The following is a 23,122-nucleotide window of genomic DNA, read 5'->3' on the forward strand; positions in this document are numbered from 1 at the left end:
TGGCTTCCTGCAAAGAATGCTGGGAAGTGTTATGGAGGCCCCTATTGCCCTTACAGAGCTACAGTTCCTGGAGTGGTTTAAGGATCAATTCCTCTTCACAGGGAACTCTGAGAACTGTAGCTCTGTGAGGGGAATAGGGGGTCTCCTAACAACTACACTTCCCAAATTTATTAGGGGAAAAGCCATGACCATTTCAAGTCATATACCTGTAGGATAGTACAGACGGGGCCTTAATAAATAAATAAATCCAGCGCAATCTGAGTCATTTTGCATACATGCAAGAGTAAATTGGGTCCTCCCTCAAAGAGGGCACGTGTTGCGGTGAGACCTGGAAACCGACACCCTGTGTTGTGGGTGGGTAAGATTGGTCAGCCACAACACCCGATTGGTAGGTCCCTTCGATGTTGGGTTCAATCTGGCCAATGGGGCACAGTCCAAATGGACCGAGGGACCTATATATGCCTGTGCACGTGACCCAGAGCTTCCTCTTTCGGTGTGTGCATTCGGAACACCCGCCCACCTCTCCCTATTTTTAGGGCTTGTTGCGCATGACCTTGCTATGCTGTCGTGTGTCGTTGGGACAGGGGCACGGCAGGAATTTTCCCCACTTGGCTGATTGGCAGTTGCCATTTGGGTTTCGCCTGCCGCATACTAAATCATCACAACTTGTAAGGTTGCGGATGGGCACTGGTTCAGGTGATAGGGATGGGAGAACGCTCTCGCCATCCCTATGTGAAGGGTATTCTGTTAAAGGAATCCAGGGACTCAAATGGTTTGGTCAATCCTGTGAGAGGGTTGTGCCCATGCCTGAGTCTAGGGGGACATCTGGGTGGTGGACATAGCTTGTTCCCGGCTTTCTGCCTATCCAGGTGTTCACCCTTGGCTGACCTATGCTGGTGCCCTGGGTCAGCCCTACCTGCAAGGGTGCAGGGAGCTAGTCAAACCAGAGCCTATGCAACCACTCATTTTCTGTAATCAATAAAGTTGTGGCCTAAATTCTGCCAAAAACCAAACCAAAATTTGAGTCGTGTGAATTTATTTAGGGGGGAGGCTTCTGGGTCTGAACACGCAAAAGGAATATGCTTCTGTACAACTGTGCACATGCTTATTTGTCGAGTATAACACAGTACGTTAACTGTAAAAAGTGCTGTTTTGCAGAAGCAAGTGCTTTGAAAAAGCTCTGCTGCTTTTGTAGGCACAGCCTAGATACCAATAGAGTCAAAAATAAAAGATCATGTTTATATGGGCATCGTATTGACGGACTAATTGGAAGGATACTGACTAAATTCTCAGTGGAGATGATCTACAGTACCGTTACTTTCACAGTCAATATTCTTCTTAGCCAGCACAAATATTTCTTTTAATGGCATATAAATCCATTTAAATTGAAAGTGCCATCTGTCAAACTTCTTAATCTGACCAGAGGTTCAAAAACAACCAATCGCCATTGAGCAGATGATAAAATGGATGTCAACTCAGTTGAACAAATTTGTATTAAAGATAGATGAGGCTGTGAGCCTCAAGCCTGGTTCCACTTAAATCTGCAGGAGGTTTCCTCCTTTGCTTCCAATGAGAGAGGGGTGACATCCTTTATATCTTGCCGCGGATGTTTCTTTCTTTCTTTCTTTTAAAAAACCACCTATTTATGCGTTACCCTCCCCTTCCAGCATTAGACTCTGGAATATTTTTCTGCCTCCTCCTCTGTGATGCTTACTGAATGATGATATTGTATCATATTTCTCAGATACAAAAAGCCACTGGATTATAGCACTGTTGAAAGCACCAGTCAGTTAGAAAAGGATGATTATAGAGGGAAGAGCTTCTGTTTTTATGGTAATCCTTGTCACTAAGAAGCAACAAGAGTAAAAAAGCAAGAAGCTATACTGCCTAGAAGCAAATAGGCCTGAAAAAGAAAGGGTGTGTGGGCAGATTTATCTTTCTGCGGTGGCAGCCTTCTTTTGGCAAAACCGCTGCATATTATAATCCTCATTGTTCTATCTCATATTTGGCCTACTTTAGTTCCTTGCTCTCTAGGTCATCTTACCGGTACTTCCAGTGTACTGTCTAGTTACACTTTTGCACTCCCCCCCCCTGCTCCTTTTCCTTGGTCTCATTTATTTCCTTTCTCTGCGGCCCATGAGTGATGTTGACCTGGCCTAAAATGGTTTCAGAGCAAACCAACATGGTTGGTGTTGTAGAGCCATTTTCAAATCAGGTACAGTATATGAATTTAAACCCTGGGGGCAAGCGAGTAATGACTGCAGAGTTCTGACTGCCCTTTTCACATGTACAGGGGAGCTGTTTTCCAGTCACGATACCTCACATGGCAACCTTGTTTTGTTAACAACAACAACAACAACAACATTTTATTTATAATTTTCCCCAGCCACTCTGGGTGGCTTCCAACAAAATACAATAGTCCGTCAAACATTAAAAGCTTCCCTAAACAGGGCTGCCTTCAGATGTCTTCTAAAAGTCTGGTAGTTGTTTTTCTCTTTGACATCTGCTGGGAGGGTGTTCCACAGGGCGGGTGCCACTACCAAGAAGGCCCTCTGCCTGGTTCCCTGTAACTTGGTTTCTCGTAGTGAGGGAACTGGCAGAAGGCCCTTGGCGCTGGACCTCAGTGTCCGGGCAGAACCCATGTTACCCATTCTATGTAGGCAGAACCAATAGTTGAGGTTTCCCCATCCAATCAGCACCCCAAGAGGAGATAAAAATTAGACCCAAGCAAGAATGCTCCCCCCCCTTTTGGCTCTACTAAAGTAGAGTCTTCTCCTAGCTTCTCCCCGCCACAAATGCTTCTGGAAATGATGCCACATTATGACAGTGTGTTGTTTTCAAAGAAAGGATTGTGGAGGGAAATAGCAGCCTTCCAGCCACTTATTGTTGCAGTTCTGCTGTTGTGTGGGGTGGTAGAGCAGTGAAATAAGTGAATTAAAATTAAAAAAAGTCTTCTTCTCTTACAATTTAATGTATTATGCCACCTTTCTGTCAAGGCACCAAAGGCAGCTTACCATTTCAAAATACCAAAGCATGTAAATGATATGCAATGTAAAGTTTGCAGGAGTGGGGGGGGACATGGGACAATACAAGTGGAATGGGCTCTGATCTTTTCTTTGCCTGCCTGCCTCACTCACTCTCATCTTCCTTCCCACAAGGCAGATGGTGTCAGGTCCTGTCATTTTCCTAGTAAGTCCATCATATCCCAAGAATGTGAGACTTTTCTCCCCTCCCCCACATTTCCCTTTGCCTTCCCACCTTTTGCTCTGCTACGTTCAGAGCAAAAATAAAATAAAATTCCAAAAGACATTTGGCTGAGTACTAATATATACATTCATTTAGGAGCATTACAGGATTGATAATGCACAATTTCAAAGATTAGCATAGAAAGGTTTACACACTCAGTTATGCTTTAGCAATACAGCAATGTTTTACACTTGGAATACTGAGGACAGGTGTATCAACGAATTTAAGTTGATGAATTCTGTAAGATATAGGAACTGCAAGAAATCCAATAAGAAAAGAGAGTTCAGTCCTTCAATATATTGTCTATCCTGCTCAAAATGTGTGCCTTCTCCAGGCAGAATATATCTACTGTGAAAGGTTCTAAATGCATTGGTTTCACATAAATTGTTGTTTTCTGGGCTGACAGAGCTAGCATTATCCTGCTTTAGCAGCTCAGGTTTTTTTTTTTTCCTTTTAAAAAAATGCTATTTTTCTACCCACTATGGAAAACATCATATTAACAAACCTTGGGATGTAGGGTTAGGAGAGATTCACACAAAAAGTGGCACATCTGAACCCCAGTTTTATACATGTTGTAGCATAAGGTTTGTCTTATGCTTAGGATCTTTTAAATACCAGTGAAATGTTGTGCCTCTGTTTACTTTCATGTGCACATTTCTGCCTTCGTTTGCTAACAAATGTTAACAAAAAGCCTGTTTGTTTGGGATGTACTGGTAAGGGAATGAATGTACAGGGAGATGGATGTCATAATTGCTGGCTATGTCTCAGCCAGGATTGAATAGTGTAAGAAATGTGCGCTATAATCTCTTTCCTGGAAATTCATCATGTCAGCCTCAGAACTAGGGGGTCAAATTCTGCTTGCCTGACTCACACCAAAGATTGTGGTAAAGTGAAAGGGACAATGGGAATGAGATGGTTGAATGCAAGGCCAATTGTGGCTTTCAAAAATACCACTAAAATAGGAGCATAGCAAGCTATGCACCGGTCCACAGAATGCAAGCACTCTCTGATTACATGACTTGTACTGTTAGTAATCGTTTGGTATTGTGTAATGTTAAATAATAATCACAGTAGCCAAGCCATTGGCTATGGAAACAGAACATGAACCTAATAGCCTCCCCTGGTGATTCCCAGAAGCTGGTATTGCAAGACATACTGCCTTGGATAGAATAGGAAGAACATAGCCAGTAAGGGAATGAGTGCTGGAGAACTGCACTCACCATTGCCAAATGTATGTTACAACAGCATTAACTAGAAGACGCTAGACACATTTATATTATATTCTGACACTAATTTTAAAGTGTTGAATGGAGGCAGTGATCAGTTGCAACCTTAAGGCGTAGCATTCCGTTTCATGAAAGGGCTACCTTTTCCACAATATATTAAGAATCCCCCTCACCCCGCTTTGAAGCTCCTTGAAAACAAACTACAATGCAGTCAACTGCTGCAACAAGTTCCTGCTTTTCCAAAAGAGACTGCAGCATCAGAGTCGCAGCTGAAGGGGTAGGGGAATAAATGTGACCACATTGCCTGAGTCTGACCACATTGACTCAGTACTTTTGTAGGCTGCAGAAATGTCTCTAATCTTGTTTGGATCAGGGCTGGCTTAGCCTTTCCTTTTTCCAGAGCCCCAGGCAGACCTCAGGAAAATGGTTGTAAAATGGTTTCTATGTCTGTCTTGTTGAGCAACAGCTCCTTAGTCTCCTGGCTATTCCACAATCCATGCTGGTGGAGAAATAGGTGACATGTCTTCAGGACTATTTTTTAGGTTGGGTATTATGGCATGTTCCTTGCATGAGGCCCTGAAAAATATTGTTACACAAGGATGACATATTGTTAGATGAAGGCGAATGTCAGGTAGAGAAATCTATTTCCTATACCCTATGGCAGGCATTCCCAAACTGCGGCCCTCCAGATGTTTTGGACTAAAATTCTCATCTTTCCCGACCACTGGTCCTGTTAGCTAGGGAAGGCCAAAACATCTGGAGGGCCGCAGTTTGGGGATGCCTGCCCTATAGCTTCAACATTATGTAGGAGCACTACGAAGAGAGCCCAGGTCTATCGTAATCTCCAGCATCCACCAGCTCAGTTAATGGAAGTACTGGTAGCCAGCATTGTTCTCTCCACTCTGGGTAGTATCCAGGCCCTTCTCACACCAGCCCAAGGTAGCCTGAAGAAAAAGAGGGGGGTGATTCATTCACTATCTTGAGATGATTTAGATTTAGTGCAAGACTCTGTGCAGACACAGTAAATGGGATAATGCTAATGGTTTGTGATTGGGCGAAGGCTTACTACTCCCTAAGAATGTAGTTAGGTCCTAATTGACATTTGTGAATTGCACGAAAGCTTTTTAAAAGTGTTATCATATTAGAACACCGAGGTTTGTTCCCATATATTAACTATAATGGTGTTAATGCTACTTGATTTCTCCACAAGGGCTTCTAAGGTTAGGTGACACTTCAAAAAGGAAGAAAAGGTTCATTACACTTTGTGAACCATTAGTCTCCACTAATGTGACACTCGGTTGTTTTATTTCAAAGAATCCGCAACTGCAGACAATAAGTAATCAAGCAGAGAAACCACACACATGGACTTCTGTTACTGTAATAAAAAAAATCATTGCAATTAAACAGGGATGTTGACATAAAAATGAACATCTGAGGAAATGGTTTTACAATGACATAATTATTATCTTGTGGGAATCCTCCAGAGCTATCATGTTGCCAAATTTGTAATGATCACATACCAGTGTAAAGAAAAACTTGGAAAAGAAACATGATTTATATGCAGAACGAGGCAGACTAACTAAAACAAACAAATTAAAGAATTACCTGAAACATCTGAAATTTCATATCTAATCATGCTGGCTGGATATTATTGACAATATTCACCAATAATTAGAAAATTATCATCTCCGAGGAAAAACGATCATTTTTCGTAATTGATTATCTTACTGAGTCCTTTATTGCACTTGTATCCTGCTCTTCTTTGGGGAACTCTGAGCAGCTTACCCAGAACTTTCAAGAATTCTCCCACTTACAATCCAACTTCTCCACTGAGTGTTTCTTCAGATGCAACATTGTGGTATGGATTCCCTTTCGAGAATAGAGTGGTGTACAATTAAAATGCAGTGCCAATTCAAAAACCAGTGGGAGGGAGTGCAATAGATGTAAAGTAAACAGGAGTGTGTGTGCGGCCGATGTCTTTGAAGCTAATGTTAGAAATTCCTTGGGGTCCCAGAGTCCACAAAATGGTTCTTCTCCACCCACATGATCATCATCATCAAGGGTGACCCATGCATTAAGCAAGGTGAAGCCATTTGCCTCAGGTGGCAGTTCCAAATACCCCCACAATCATTGTGCTGCTGCCAGACCTGCTGGGTCTTCACCCACACCACCCACACTGCCCTGTTGCCCTCACCCCTGCCACTGCGCCCTCACCACTGCACCCTTGCAGTGCAGTTGTGGTGATGGGGCTGGCAGCAGCGTGGGTGCAATAGCGGAGGCAGGGTGGACATCCGGATATGTGGGGTGGTGGTGATGTGTGGGCATGGGCAGTATTGGGATGTTTTGCCTACGGCGGCTAAACATCACATGGGTGAGAAGGAGCTGCAGTGTAGACTTTTGACATGCGGCTTGTGGCTTCTGATGTCATCCGGCTGCCGGAAGGAACATGTAGCAGCTGCTCCTTCACCACGGAGATAACGTGAGAAGAGTCTCTGAGACAGACAGCTTAGCTTTATTAGTTTTTAGTTTAACTGCCCTACACCATTCCCCGGACTCATTTTAGTTTAGCACAGTTGTTGTGCTTGTTTTTTTGTTTCTCTTTTCTTTGGAGTGAAGCCAGGAATTCTGGAACATTTTCCACCACTGTACACACACACACACACACAAAACCCTACTATGATGCCTTTATGACAGAGTTTGACATATTTTATACAATAGACATTTTGAACAACTCTTGTTTTATTCAACAGTCAAAGTTAAGTAAGGCATCACTATGATGCAAGATGGTGTGAGCTTTCGGCGTAATACCTAATCAGCACAAACTTAAACCAGTTTAATTGTTATCATGTGGTGAGTTCACCCTTTCTCAAACTTGGCTCCCCAGATGTTGTTGGACTACAACTCCCATCATCCCTGACCACTGATCCTGGTAGCTAGGGATGGCAGGAGTTGCAGCCCAGCAACATCTGGAGAGCCAGGTTTGAGAAAGGCTGAGTGACTTAGTTGGCCTCCTCTACAAACATTCCAGCCAAACAAAAGTCAGTGATTTTTTATGTGCACACCTCTCTATCCGTCTAGCAAGAAAAAGGTATTGTCACAATTCAAGGACGTATGCCAGACTAAAAGCACTTCAGGAAACAGGACTAGTGAGTGGTGTGGCCTCCAGACCGTTCTGGGGGTTGGACAGAGGCCTGAAGGGCCACACCTGGCCTTTGGGGCTAAGGTTCCCCAGCCCTACTTAAATGGCTTTATGTATCATGTGAAGAAGCATGACACCAAACCCCATTCCCATTCCTGCAGAATGAGGATGTGTATGAAATGTGTCCCCAAGCAAGCAATGGAATAGAAGTTTTGAAGGGGAGCTCTAGCAGATTTCCAAGATGTTTATAGAATCCCCAGTCCCAATGTGTGTGTCTGGTTTTATTTTTTTGTGGGGTTGGGGAGGTTCACCCGTCCAGCTTGTGTGTGTGACAGAGTGAGTTGAGACTAAAGTATATTGCAGCCCTGTTACAAAAACAGAAATAAACACCAACAATTGATTCCCCTCCACCCAAAATAGGGTTGCCAGGTCAGGAGTAGCCTAGACCCTGAGATTTCAGGGCCCAAACCTGAGACTTAGGGGCAGCCTCTGGTGATGTCATGGGGTGGTGATGTCACGGGGAGCAGGCCCTGGTGATGTCATTAAGGAAGGCATGTCACTCAAATAAAAAGCACAAAGTCTAACACATGAGTCAGGCATGCAGGGATAGTCAGAACCCTCTCTTCCTCTTTAGCCTGGCCCAGTTTCTTTGTCTTTCTCCTACCCCTGAGCCCTGGAGATGGAGGCTAATTGCAGGAGAGGAAGAGGGCAGACACCCCAGAGAGTCCATGCAATAATTTGCAGCTGCCTTCTGATGAGCTGAAGATTGCAAGCTACACACACAGTCTTCTTAAAACTTTAAAACTTTTTAAACTTTTAAAAAACGGTGCTCTTGCCTATCTGGAGATTCAAGCCCTCCCCCTGCCACCTTGGCGGTGTGGCAATAGTGGTGACAGACAAAACCCGGAGTCGACCCTGAGGGGTCTGGCAACTCTACACCAACACCTTGTTGAACTGCAATGGTCTGGGCAGGAAGCTGAAGTAGGGCAGACTAACCTCTTTTTTATGTTACACAGTTGCCTCCCCCCTCCCCTTGAGCCTTGCCCCAAGAATGTCCTATTTTGGGGGCTCAGTGCTAACTACCACCAGCAGGAACACTTTCAGCTATAGATCTACTGTATGCTCGTAGAGCTTTCTGTGGGTGCAGCCGGGCCTTCTGCAGCAGACATGACCCTCTCACTGGTGGAACTCTTTCTTGGTGGAGGAACACTTGCACTCAGTTCTAATCTCCTCCATCCAGTTGATCTGGGGTTTAGGACCATTCAGCCCATTTGAAAAATAAATTATTACTGTGCAGCAAGAGTGCTTTCGTAACAAAACAAAACAGAATGCAAAGAAGTTCCTCTTTAAAACAACATGAAAATAAAATGACATCATGAGCTCCAGAGAAGGATATGCATGATTCATTTATATCTTGGAATGCATTTACTAATAAATCACTCCAAGGTTGTTCTAATTTGCACTTCCCGCTATGCTGAAACATTGCTAAATATTTTTCTTAAAAGAAAATAAAGGTTCCTTGTTGTTCTGACTTCTCTCTTACTGTATAATGTATTTCATTTCTGAACTAATCATCTTTCCCTTCCAGCACAATAGGAAACAAAGGATTGAAGTAGAAAAGGTGATGATAGCTTTTGTAAGGAATGTGTGAAGCACAGTTGTACATCATTTGGATGCAGATATAGCTTATAAAAATCTGTTATGCTTCCCTAACTCTAAACTGCGCTGATGCAGTCAATATTTAAGGGCAAAATTGTGCTTTTTACCTATTGATGGATTGCTTCATAAATAGAACTAATCACTAAAATAAAAGTGGGAAATTTATCCACATTGGGAATTTTTTTTGTAAATTATTACCAAAAGAATAATTTGCTTCAAAATAATGTTAACAAAGGAAGAAACTTAACTGGACTTTGCATCTTGATGTAAAGCTAAAGTCTCTGTGCAATGGTTTAAACATCACAGAAAGTTTCCAGCTACATCATTTTTGGATGTTACTTGCCATGTACAGTAATGAGAGGGCAACAGTGGTAGCATGTTGGCCTGACCATTGGGAAGAAGTTGGGAAAGCGGTCTGAATGTTCTCTTTGTACAGCAGAATTCTATGATTGCTTGGGAAAATTGAATCTGGCTAAATGGAGTGGGATTTAACCCCAAGCAAATACACATAGGATCGCAGCATGTATTCCAACACATTCTGATCAATTACCAGGCAAGTCTGAAAACGTTACGTCCCTTGAAACGCAGGATGTGAAGTACATGTCATTACACCAGCCTGCACTTCAGCAATTTCTGGGACAGAGTCTGGGCTGTGGAAACTCCCTTCCCACACTTGAAGCAGCCTCAAATTGAGGAAGAAAGATTTGCTGTGGCAGAAATGAACAGAAGTCTGAAAAGTGAAAATGGAACAAGCTATACATGAGTGGGACTGTTCCCTTTACTTGCTTTATAGAAGTGCTGATTGGGGGAAAGACTATCTGATTTAATCTAGGCATTTCATCAAAGACAAAACTAATATTTTGCACATTTCACCCTTTTCTTTTCTTTTCCGGGGAACTGAGAGGCCCGGGGGGGCAGGGAAGAGTTACTCATTTCCATGACCTATCAGGGAGGAACAGAAAGAATGCTGAACATCTGGCCAGCTCCAGCACTTCTCCACTTAAAAAGAATAGGGATGCCTCCATGCTGGGCAGCATGCTTTTGGTCTTATGGCCAGGCATTTTCTAAGGCCTCCAAGCTTCTTAAATAAAGAAATGATGTAATGGTGCCTAAAACGCTTAATAACTCAATCCTAAACACATTTAGTTGGAAAGCAGTCCCACTGAGTGTAGTGGAGCCGCCTTCCAAATTATTGTGCTGTGGGAGCTTAGCAGACAGAGAGAACCTGTCCTCAGGTTATGCTCACGTGTGAAACACAGGACCACTTCTACAACTCCATGCATCATTGAAACACAACACGCTGCTGAAGAGGAAGAAATGATCAGCATAGCAATACTGTTGAGCTGCCAAGACTCCACCAGCTCAAGGGGGAAATTGGCTAGACTTGAGTTGTGGCAAGGGAGGAGCATAGTTAAAAGTCTTTGCGCACACGGGGCTGGTTCTGCTTCCAATGACAGCATGTTAATCCTGCAAATGATAGGGCATTGTTTTAACATTTCCATCCAAATGGGTGGCTTGAGTCCCGAGTTGCCCTTTTGTGAATGGAAGTTTTTCTGTTCACGGAATGGGCTACAGCCCAATAGACGCTTCCATTGGTGGGAGGTGGAGGAGATTTCTGCTAATTCCCCCTGCAGCCCTCATGTTGCTCTGGAGGGTTCCCTGCAGGTTTTTGGAGGAATGGGAGCTGCAGGGCTCAAGGGATGTTAGGGTTCAAGCTCTTGAAGAGTCCTACACATTTCCCCTCATCCTTCTCCACCCAAGTTGGCTGCATTGGAGTATAAGATTGGCCTCTCCTCTGGAGGACCAGCAGGAAGGGAGGAGTTCCCAATATTCAATGTATTTCTGATGCCCCCTTTCCTTCTGGTTACTGTAGGTAAGATGAGCCAAAATCAAGTGGACTGGAAACTGGGAATTATCCTAATGAACATAAGGGCCTGTGGCTGAATGGTATAAAAGAAGTTGAAGATTTGTTGTTGTTTAGTCGTTTAGTCATGTCCGACTCTTCGTGACCCTATGGACCAGAGCACACCAGGCACTCCTGTCTTCCACTGCCTCCTGCAGTTTGGTCAGACTCATGTTGGTAGCTTCGAGAACACTGTACAACCATCTCGTCCTCTGTTGTCCCCTTCTCCTTGTGCCCTCCATCTTTCCCAGCATCAGGGTCTTTTCCAGGGAGTCTTCTCTTCTCACGAGGTGGCCAAAGTATTGGAGCCTCAGCTTCCAGTGAGCACTCAGGGCTGATTTCCTTCAGAATGGATAGGTTTGATCTTCTTGCAGTCCATGTGACTCTCAAGAGTCTCCTCCAGCACCATAATTCAAAAGCATCAATTCTTCGGCGATCAGCCTTCTTTATGGTCCAGCTCTCACTTCCATACATCACTACTGGGAAAACCATAGCTTTAACTATAAAACTATATTTGGAAGATACCCCACTTCCAAATGTGTTCACATCAGTTATAAACCCATTTTGTCTGGGAGACTGCTACTGTGGATTGAACTTTGCACCTCTTGTACTGTATGTTAAAGTGGTGCTATTCCACTGAGGGAGAGAAGTGTGTGGGGGGGATAGGGACTTGGTCCCTGGGAGACACAATACAACAACACAACACAACACAACACAATACAGAGATTCTGCCTCTGAATTCTCCATGCAGGCCTCATATCTGTGGCAGTTTGTGCTGGTAGGAAGGTATTTGGGTCTCCTTTCTGGCTGCATGGTTGTGTATTGTGTCAGTGTGTATTCTTGGTTCGATGATAGCAGGAGGTTCCTCGGCTGTTGCCGTGCATTGAGGCCAGTGCTTTCTGTGTGTGGCAATTACGTGTATTGTTGGTGTGCAGTGCTGTGATTAATTGGTGGCACCAGGTTTGCCAGATGCTACATTAGCTTTGGTTTCAATAGCTTTTGTTCTACCGTTAACTCTGCTACTGGTTGGGCACAAGATCATAACTAGGATTGTGATGCTGCTGTGGCATGATAGAAACTAACATGACATGTAGCCTTCTCCTTGGCTCCAAAATGCGAAATTGCAGAATCTGAACCATGAGAAATCATTCGAGTTATGGTCAAATTGATTTAATTTCAATTGAAAAGAGATAAGTGAAAATGGTGTGTTTGCTCACCAGGGAATTTTGATGTTGTCTAGTCCAAAAATATGCATTTTACTGAGAGGTCCTGCTGAGTTCAGTGGTGCAGATTCCACAAAGTCCTGTTGCAAGTGCAGCACTTCAATATCAGCAAAAAAAAAAAAAAACCACCTCATGTTGTTTTCCTCAGTGCTCCAAAACAAATCCCTCACATAAAAGGTGCAACCCTTAACCCATTGAATAGCTGATTGTGTAACTTTTTATTATTTAAAAAAACCCCACAGGCAAATACTCGAATCAAACTTATATTAACATATTGTGTGTGTGTGTATATTCTTGTTATGCCTGGCAAACTTCCAGCTGCCAACAAATTCTCGTAAATTCTAAAGATCCTCCTTCAAGTTTATGCAGATTTTTAATCCACAAAGTGTGTGTCAAATTGAGGAATTTTTGTCACCACGGGCGCTTACTAATGTTAGATACACTTGTTGCTGCTTCATATTGTTTGCAATCATCTTCACTAGTGTCAAAATATTTTTCACCACTTCTGCCAAGACGTTTCACACCTTTCCCTTTTAGAAAGAGAAATCTATTGTAGCCTTAAAATAAACAGGAATCTGCTTTCTCTCTCTCCCTCTCTCCCCCCCCCCCCCGTTTTCCATACTCTCAAATATCCCTGAGGCATCTGGCGCTGAAGTGTTCTGGCACCGTCCAATTATTTTACAAAAAGCCATCATAGAAATAATCTCCTCCCCAACCTCTCCCCTCAGTGCTGCCCCAAGCAGATCAATGCATTTCAAAGCAGAATGGCTTGAGAGCAGTGAGGGAAGGAGGAGCATGAATGGTGACAGGCACAGCACCAGCCAGCCTCCTCCTTCATGCTCTGTCTCCGGGACTTTTTGCTGGCATCTGCCTCTCACAAGCCCCTTTTGTGTTCGTGTGATAAATCTAATCTCCCCTCTAGCAGCTCCCATAGTGTCTCATTGATTGATTCAATAACCAATGAAAGGTTTATTTACAAAGCTTTCTGCCCCTGAGACTACTCTCTCTATAAAAATTATAGTATACACCTCACATACCGTGTTTATGAGTTTGCATCCAAATAATTGCAGGTCTCCGCAAGAGGCCTTTGCAAGGTTCAGGTAAAGAGGCACGACTCTGCTGATATATGAGTGATCTAATGTTGGGCGAGCAAATGTCTTCCATACGTACAACTTCACTGTGCTCAAGGATCCTCCTGTGCCCAGATTATAAGGCTGTTGCTCCTTATGCTAACACTACTGCAAGGTCTCCAGTTTAATTGATTGATAAATGAATGCATCGTCACTGCCACACCCATGTCTGGCTTGCACATCTATTCCTTTTCAGGGTAATGAGGCTACATGAAATGAAAAGTCCTTCCCACAGGTGTGCCTCTGTTTTCCTGTTCTTAGCCCTCACACAGCAAATTGGCATTGCTAAGATTGGATGCAATCAGGGCTGTCTCAAGCAGGTTGGGCGCCCTGGCGCGCAGATCGCTCCGGTGCCCCCGCCCTGCCGCGCAGCGCCCCCCTGCCGGCCCCGGCGCCCTGGCGCCCCGCGCCACAGGGACTACCCCTAGAACCAGGCCTAGATGCAATTCTCTCCTCAGCCCAATGCTTCTGCTGCTGTTAAAATGCTATCTGTACATGGCTGCAGGCATGTTTTGGATAGTGCCCATGCAATCACTGACAAGAGACACAACATGCACTCACCATGCCTGTGCATCTTTGGTTTATAAGAGGAGTTTTAAATTTGATTTTAAACTGGTTTTCTTCTTCTTCATATAGTTCTTTGAAAGAAAGCTGTTATTGCAAGCTAGGCTACCCCCCCCCCCGCAGCAATGCCCCACCATTTCCATAGGTTGGCTTTCTTTACTTCTGTTTCTCCCCACATATACCCCCAATAGCAAGGCTATCTCCTTCCCCTCCACCACTCTGAAGAGTTTTAACACTATTGCTGTAAGATCAAAGCTACAGCTATGGTAGTGTTATGGGAAAAAGGATTGTCTGTAGAAGCCCGGCTTAGGGGGCGGGAGGGTATTACACAATCGTAAAGGGCCATTCTAGTGCCTGTAAAATTTACAAAATATGAATGACAAATGTGTAATAACTTCTCCAATTTATTTCTTTCGCGTATTGGCTGGATATGTCATAATATTTGGCAGCCTGCCCACAGGAAGTTGTTTATGTTCCCAAGAGCTTAGCACGAGGAATGGAGCGCTACTTCAGTGGGGCTGGGTGAGTCAAATTGCGTTTATGCAGAGGCAGCATTTGGAAGCAGATTTCACCAAGTGGTTGGAAAGAATGTTTCGGATGCCCCTTGAACTATTAGCATATGCTTAGATGCAGCTGTATCTGGAGAGTAGGGCTGTAAATCTCCATGTGATCACCTCTCTTATTTCCTCGACATGCGCCTTTTCTGGGAAGCCTTTGGATCATTCCCCGATTCCGTATTGTAACTAAGCCAAAGTATGTGTAACTGAGGTAATTCCTCCCCTGCCGACCCATCCATGCCTCCGTTTGTTTCTTTCCTTCCTCCATTTGTAAGCTTTCTGGGGGAGGGATCTGTTGAGCTTTTGTTGCTTTTAGTCAAGTGCCATGTGCATAGATATCACTACATAAATAAAGAAAATAATCTTCTGCTCAAGAGATCTGGTGGAAGCTCAATAGCACACAATCGAGGAACTCCATCAAGAGCTCTGACTGGCAGCAGAATCTAGTCTAGACAGAGTGGTAAAATAATTGAATGGTTCTGTTACTTCATATTCTGGGCTTTGATAGCAGAGACCTCTAATAAGTGGCGGAATGCCAGCATGAAGTCAGTCATACAGTTTTGAGCTGCAACCGTAATCCATACCTGAGAATCAGCAGTACAGGTGAACTTTTCTTCATACCATTTAGCATTTTGTCTGAAACCTTCATAAAACTGAAGTTGCTTTTTTCAGACGCTTTCCATCCCTTCATTTTCTGTGTTGAAGTGTGCCTCCATGCCACTGGTGCCTAAATAAGGTACAGCCCTGGGTTTTGTCTGAGCAAATATTGACTCTTCCTCTAGAAAGATTAATGGTGGAGAAAGAGTGATCATCATTCTGTTATCACAGTTGCCAAAATCATTGTGAAGCAGTACATTGGAAAAGCAAATCATTCAGTGATTAAATGATGGCAGTGATCTTCTCTTGTAAATCACTGTTATGAAGCAAGATGCATATTGCATATTTTCCTGTGCTATAAATGGTGAAAGGTATTCTCTCGGCCTATGCCCCCAACAGTGTTAGATCAAAATAGGAGAAAGATAACTTTATTCAAAAAATTCAGCACCTTACAATCTGATCCTTTAAAAGGAGCTCTGCTGGTCTGTCTAGTCCAGTATTCTATTCTTGCAGTGACCAACCAGAAACCTCCAAGCAGGACCGGAGTGTAACCACGCTCCCCTTTTATGATAGCCAGCTACTGCTATTCAGAAGCATACTGCTGCTGAAAGGCAATGGACACTAATCATGGATAGCCTTATCCTCTACAAATTTGTCTATTATCATTGTAAAACCAAGTTGGTGGCAATCATATCTTATGGGAACAAATTCCAAGCTGTATGAAGTATCGTACTGAATCAGCCAACATTCAGCTTTATTGGTAGCCTTTTCCTAGTATTATGAGAGGGGCCCCTATGTACTTTTTTTCACAACATGTAGAATCTTGTACACCTGTATCATCTTACTTGTTCCTCTAAACTAAATGCCACAACCTTTCCTTATAATGGAATTGTTCCTGACTCATGATCATTTAGGTCGCCCTTTTCTGAACCTTTTCCGACTCTACAATATTTTTTGAGGTGAGGTGAGACCAGAACTGCATACAGTATTCCACATGCAGCTGCACCATAGATTGTATAACGTGTTATGATATAGGTAGTTTTATGGGGATGTGGGTGGCGCTGTGGTCTAAACCACTGAGGATTGAATCCGCATGACAGGGTCAGCTCCCATTGCTCTGTCCCAGCTTCTGCCAACCTGGCAGTTCGAAAGCACACCAGTGCAAGTACAGTAGATAAATAGGTACAGCTGCGGCAGGAAGGTAAACGGTGTTTCGTGTGCTCTAGCACTTATCACAGTGTCCCATTGTGCCAGAAGTGGTTTAGTCATGCTGGCCACATGACCCAGAAAGCTGTCTGTGGACAAGCGCCAGATCGGCCTGAAAAGCGAGATGAGCACAGCACACCAGTTACCTTTGACTGGACTTAACCATCCAGGGTCCTTTATCTTTACCTTACCATAGGCAGTTTTATTTTCAATCCCTTTCCTAATGATCCCTAGCACGGCACTATACTTTTTCAAAGCTGCCACACACTGGGTCAGGCATGTCAAACCTGCGGCCCTCCAGATGTTTTGGCCTACAACTCCCATGATCCCTAGCTAGCAGAACCAGTGGTTGGGGAAGATGGGAATTGTAGTCCAAAACATCTGGAGGGCCGCAGGTTTGACATGCCTGCACTGGGTTGACATCTACATTTAGCTATCCTCTATATCCATAGCCTTTTTCCTTTACCACTTTACTAAGAGAACTTTATGGAGTTCTTTACTAAGAGAACTTTATGGAGTTCTTCACCACTACCTCACTAGTCATCTTTAGCTCTAGATTGTGAATAAGCAAGTTAAAAAGCATGGATCCCCATACTATTCATTTGGGAAGTCCATCTAAAACAGGCATCCCCAAACTTTGGCCCTCCAGATGTTCTGGACTACAGTTCCCATCTTCCCCAACCACTGGTCCTGTTAGCTAGGGATCATGGGAGTTGTAGGCAAAAACATCTGGAGGGCTGCAGTTTGGGGATGCCTGATCTAAAATATGTGCTACTAAGATTATTCTTGGACCTTTGCATCTTTCAACCTGTCTAGTCAAGATCCTATAATACTTTCTCATATGTTCAGTGTTGGCCATTCAAATTGTATTCTATCCTTGGTGTTCAGGGGCCTTCCCTCATAGATTGCCAAGGTGACATTGTAGATCAATCCCATCAATATTGCATTGATTTCCCTAACCACTGCAGAGAAGAGTATAATTGCACATAACACTTTGATGTTGTGGGGTGGTGTCTGGATTGTGATCACTGTTTTTTCTGTGGTGATATTCCCTGATGTTAGCTTCATGTGTCTGGAGTTGCCACTCGGATTTTTGGCAAACATCCTTTCATGGGAGCAAATGCTACTAGCATTCTATTGCTCCATCCTCTCCCTTCCAGCCTTGCCTGTCTCGTACACGGCAACTAAGGCCTTGCCCACTGCACTTGAGTAGCTTGTGTACCCAGGTAGTTATGCTTCCACACCTCCATCATGTGCAGCGCTGGCACTGACTAGGTAGCACCCATTCCAGAGATACTTGTAATTATCCTATCCCACTGGTGCACCCCTGGATTTAATTGTTTAGATGATTTGTATCTCATACCTTCAAGAGCACACTCTTCCTGCAGCAACTTACAATTAAAATGAAAATATTTATATTATGAAAATACAAAATACATAAATCAAAAGCAGTAGAACAAACAGGTAAAAGGACACAGCCCATGCAACTGAGGGAAGCACAATAGAATAACACTGGTGTTGCAAATGATGGATAGGGATTTTCAAATTTATTCTGCACCATCTTTGAAGCACATTAAATAAACCCATTAAGTATGACTGCTGTTGCAAACATTTCACCATGAATGGTCACATCTTTCTCAGGGACAGGGTGGTCCTACCATTAGGCAGAATGAGGCAGCAATTATGCATGTCATGAAATGTCAGCAAATTGTTAATTTGTTATTACTGCATTTTTACTGGTGGGGGGAGGGGGGCCAGTAACATCAGGAAACATCTCCACTTAAATACCTCTGGTATTTTTTGCCCTAGTTTCCAAAATTATGGGCTGGGTACTGTTGCTTACCCTTCACAGAACTACAATTCCCAGCACCCTTAACACACTTCAGTTCCCAGGATTCTTTGTGGGGGGGGGGGAAATGTACTTTCAATGCATGGTATGTATGCTGCTGGTTGGGGGGGGGCAGTGTGCCATGTGCTATTTTGCCTCTGGCAGCAAAGAGAACAACACATATTTCCATTGATGAGTTTAATTTCAATAATCTAATAGTGATTTAGCAAAAGAAATCTGCAAGTGAAGGTGTTTTGTGATTGGTTTTTCTGTTCATACATGGTTGATGCATATGAACTCCACTCCCTTGAATCCAGGACTAAGATGTGTATACACAGGACTCTAGTATCCCATGCACTTATATTGTAGTTCCAATAATGCCGGGTGGTGGAGGGACTTTTTAAAGGATTTCTCTTCCATCTCTCCCTGGGAAACAAGCTGACAACACCAACCATCTAGTTGAAGGAGAACTTTGCATGCCACTCTCTGGCATGCAGGAAGACCTGTTGCTTATAAATGTACATTTAATATATCTGAACATTCTGTCATGTTAAATATTATCTGCACATGAGAAGTTAGTGTGTCAGGAGAAGGCTAGGCTGAAACACTCTCCATGGAATGCAGTATTTCCACTTAATATTCTGTTTCTGATCTTCAGGGGACAGTGTCCGTGCTTATGTAGCCAAAACAATACTATCCCAACACAAGGGGATATTGACAGACTCTGAGGAATGACAAGGTTTGCAGAAGTACACAAAACCCAAGCAGGAAAACCCTAAGGTAGAACCCCTCCCCCCTGACTGAGCATGCATGCTCAATGAGCATGAAATGTAGAGTAACTGTGGTGGGGGTGGGAACATCAAGAACAAGAAAGAGGAAGAAACACAATTATAAAATGGGAACAGAGAACTCTCTCATTGTTTGGATAGAAAAATTCCTTCCAGTAGCACCTTAGAGACCAACTAAGTTTGTCCTTGGTATGAGCTTTCCTGTGCATGCACACTTCTTCAGATACTTCAGATTGTTTGGATAGGTTACTGTGGTTCGCAGACAGAAGCCCCGCCCCTTTTTAAAATGGCCACAAGAAAGGAAGTGAAAGCCATAGAAATCAACAGAGAAATCCAAGAATTCAATGTGCAAGAAAATTTACAAATAAACTGATATCTGCCTAGGAACCATATACTCTCAGTGGGAGATTAGTGGCCAAGTAGGTGTTACTTGTATTAGACATGGCATTGGACTCCAGAATTATGGTAATTGGGAGTTTGTGAGCAGCTGCCCCTCCCCAAATCATGAAAAATAATTAAAAATACATAGCTAACTGAGGGTATCCCCCCCCCAACAAAAGCCCCTCCCAAAAAAATTCCTGGCTATGCCCATGGCTGACTCCACCTCCTCTTCCTGCCAGGTAAATATGCCACCACCACCCCAAACCCCCCAAAAGGAGGGGACCTGCCAGAGGGCACTTTGCCCAAAGTCGCTAACCTTTCTCGAGCTTGGCTCAGATGGGAAGGTTCAACTCCCCTTTCCATTTTGGCTAGTATATCGACTAGCCTTGTTTAAGTCTCTTGTTGCAGTGTCTGTCCTGAACCCTTGGGTGGATGGCTATAATAATAATAATAATAATAATAATAATAATAATAATAATAATAATAATAAAGGTATTAATTCGGAGCAACTGGAGTTTCAAGTATGGAGTTTTAGTTAACTGCCCACTTGGATTTTTCTCTCTTCAGTCGCGGGCACGTTTCGCAGGCCGTGCGATCGCCCACTCCTTCCCTTAAAAAGAGTCGCGGATGCCACCGCAGGTTTCCCAAGGACCACGGCTACGGGCGTAAACCGCGCGCGGGGCGTGTGTGCATGTCCCAAAAATGTTCCTTCTTCACTTCCACACACTCCTTTAAAAATCCCAGGGGCTGAGGTGGGGACTATGGACCGCCTCCTCTCTCCCTCCTTCTCTCCTCCTCCTCCTCCTGACGGCGCTTTCGGCCAGCAGAGGGGAAAGGGAAGAAGGAAAACACACACATACAACCCGGCCAGGCTCGCGCCCGAGAAGCTGCTGTGTCGCGCGCATGGCGGCGGCGGCGGCGGCGGCGCGTGGGCAGGGCTTCACCGGAGGAGCCTCGCGACGTCCGCCCCGTGGAAGGAACGGAAACGTCTCTCTACTCAAGGTCCTTCTGCCGCGCACGCGCAAAGCCCGGGTAAGGCCTCGGGGGCGCGCGCGCTGAGCCGCGGCAGCGGGGCGAGAACTGGGAGGAGGGGGGAGGGAGGGAAAAGGCAGGGAAAAGCTGCTGAGGTAAAGTTAGAGGTGGGGGCGGGGGAAACAAGGGAGCGAGGGAAGGAGGGGGGGCGGCGGCGGAGCGTATGCGCGAGGGAGCGAACGGGCGAGCGGCTCCGTCGGCGAAGCCAGTGCCGGGGAGGCTCGGCCGCCGCCATTACTAAGCCGAGATCACCGGGGAGGGGGAGGAAGAAAGAGGAGGAGGAGGAGAGATGGGGCCAGGCCGCCGGGAGTTATTCTGAGGGAGCTGCGGGTCCGAAAAGGGGACGACGACGAGCCGCCGGCGCTGAGCGAGAGTCCCGGGAATGGTGCCGCTGGAGAGCCGGAGACTGAGGTGAGGAGGAAGAAACCGCTCCTCCTTTCCAACCCCCCCTCCCCCCCAACTACACCCAGCCCCATCAGCTGCCGCACCGCCGCCGCCAGCAGCAGCAGCGCTGGCGCTCGGGAGTCGGGGCGGTTGCTGCTGCTGCAGCCGCGGAAAGGTGGAGGCTGCCGCCAGTTCCGAGGAGGGCTGGGGCCGCCGCCAGCAGCAGGAGCAGGAACTGCTGAGTGAGTGAGTGAGAGAACTGGGAAGACCGGAGCTGCCTTTTCTTTCCTCCTTCCTCGCTTGCTTGCTTCCTTCCTTCCTTCCTCCCTCGTCCGAGTCTGCTCCATACCTACACACCCCGCGGAGGGAGAGGGGGAGGGGGAATGGTCGGACGCCTCCCTTGCTTGCTTTGGTCCCAGACAGGTGATGAAGGCCTGAGCCGGCGGGGAGGGTCGGAGCCTGCTCTACTAGGCTCTGGTGGTGGTGGTGGCGGCGGCGGCTGCTGCCAGCTGGTCACGGCTCCCCCAGCGAGGGAGGAGGAGGAGATGAGACGGCTAGGAAAGGGGCAACCTACCTCCTCCTTTCTTTCTCTGCCTGACCCCCCCCTTCCATTCTTTCTGCTTTTTAAAATAAATAAATAACCGCAGGTCTTCTGTTCTTGCCTTTCTCTCCCGCACCCCACCCTCCGTTTCTCTTCTTTCTGGTCCTCTCTCTCTCTCTCCCCCCCCCCCCCGCAATCTCGCCATAGCAAACTTTCCTCTCAGGCGCGAGTGGCCTGCTCCTCTTCCCCCTCCAACCCTTCCCAACTCCATCGGGTGGATAGGAGGACTTTTGGAAACGGCAGTAGGAGGCGGGGGCTGTGTGTGTTGCTGGTTGCAATTCTTAAGTGTTTTTTCTTGCCTCTGTAAAGAAAAAAGAAAAAAAAAACCACCCCGGATTTCCTCTTGTCAAGGAAAAGCTCTAGATGGGAGTCTGGGAGTGACAGTTCGAAGTGGGAAAGATGCACAATAACTTCAGTGGGAGGGTGAAAAGAAAGGGAAAGTGTGGAAACCTTCCCATATGGCCTTTTGTGCATGAGGGTTTTCAGCAACTCCAGTGCCGCAGATTTGCCTGAAAAGTAGGTGGGAAATGTTTTAAATCCAGACTAAAATAGGCCAGTGGGTGGGTGTGCATGTTAAGTTTAGGCTTTTGGAGATAATTAGTGTATTTTCCCTCTTGCTTAGATACTGCAATTGGCAGAGATTTCTTAAGTCTATACTGCACAATAAATAAGGCAGTACAATTGATCCAAACATTTGTGGATCAATTGCACATTCATTTTAGCTGCCTGTTTAGACAGTTTTCATTGAAAGGAATTATGGAATTCATATTTGTGATCACCATTTAAAAATGAATGGAGAGTTCATAATAGAATCTCTCTGGCATGGACAACTATGTATTTTTTTACAATCAAGTATATGTATTTATTTTCTTTTATGTAGTATATATTTGTTTCAGAATATTAATGATTTCAGTCCACAAGTTTTTAATTGGTAAAGTTAGTTGTGAGTACCGTATAAAGACTATTGCCTGTGAAAGTTAGTGCCATGATACATCAGTTATAGTGCAAGCCTAAGCATGATTTGTACAAAGTCCCAATGAGTTTAAAAAATCTTAAGTAAGAATGCTTGGGATTGAATGCAGTCCTGTAATGTTTACTCAGAAGTCACACTAAATTCAATGGGACTTACTTTCAGGCAAGTATGCATAGGTTTGTAGCCTTCAACTCTTAAAATGCTACTCTGTCATGTCATATGCCCCAAATTTGGAGTAAACACTAGTTAATTCTAAGCTTCACTAGTTAATTCTAACTTAATGTTAAAAATCATTAGCTATTTGGCATGTAATGAGCTAAGTAAATGGTTATTATGAGTGATAATTAATCGTGTTCATTCACCAGCAGAATGGACTTCCGCTTGTGCAAGAGGACCTATTCCTCCCCTTCCTCCTACAGCCCTCTGCTCACTATCAAATCCGCTTCCAGAATTGAGGAGCAGATTGAAGACAGGGGGGCTGTTGGGGAGAGGCTGCTGCATGAGTGATCCACTTGTGCAACATTAGATTTCACATTTTTAGAGGAAATAGTTGATTTTACATATACATACATATATAAGTATGATTTAAAACTTAATCCAGGTATTCAGCCTTCATTTGTGGATTGGTTTGCAAATGCTAAGACCATTTACGCATTTTCCTTTGTACAAGATTTTCCTTCTGCGA

The 23,122-nt window shown here is 44.7% G+C and overlaps 1 protein-coding gene across 6 annotated transcripts in view; it reads left to right on the forward strand.

Moving 5' to 3' along the window:
* The first annotated feature begins 20,175 nt into the window (after positions 1-20,175).
* The window catches only part of ARHGAP5 (Rho GTPase activating protein 5), a 41,436-nt gene continuing 38,489 nt past the window's right edge, over positions 20,176-23,122 (forward strand). Inside the window, exon 1 of one of the 6 annotated variants that reach the window (XM_035109820.3) lies at positions 20,176-20,479. The gene's annotated coding sequence lies outside the window, so the exon portion shown is untranslated. Of the gene's footprint in view, positions 21,110-23,122 lie in introns of all 6 variants that reach the window. The other 5 variants (XM_035109792.3, XM_035109774.3, XM_035109801.3 and 2 more) reach the window with 5 other exon arrangements.

This window comes from Zootoca vivipara, chromosome 1 (assembly GCF_965207765.1).
Source record: "Zootoca vivipara chromosome 1, rZooViv2.hap1.1, whole genome shotgun sequence".
Classification (NCBI taxonomy): domain Eukaryota; kingdom Metazoa; phylum Chordata; class Lepidosauria; order Squamata; family Lacertidae; genus Zootoca; species Zootoca vivipara.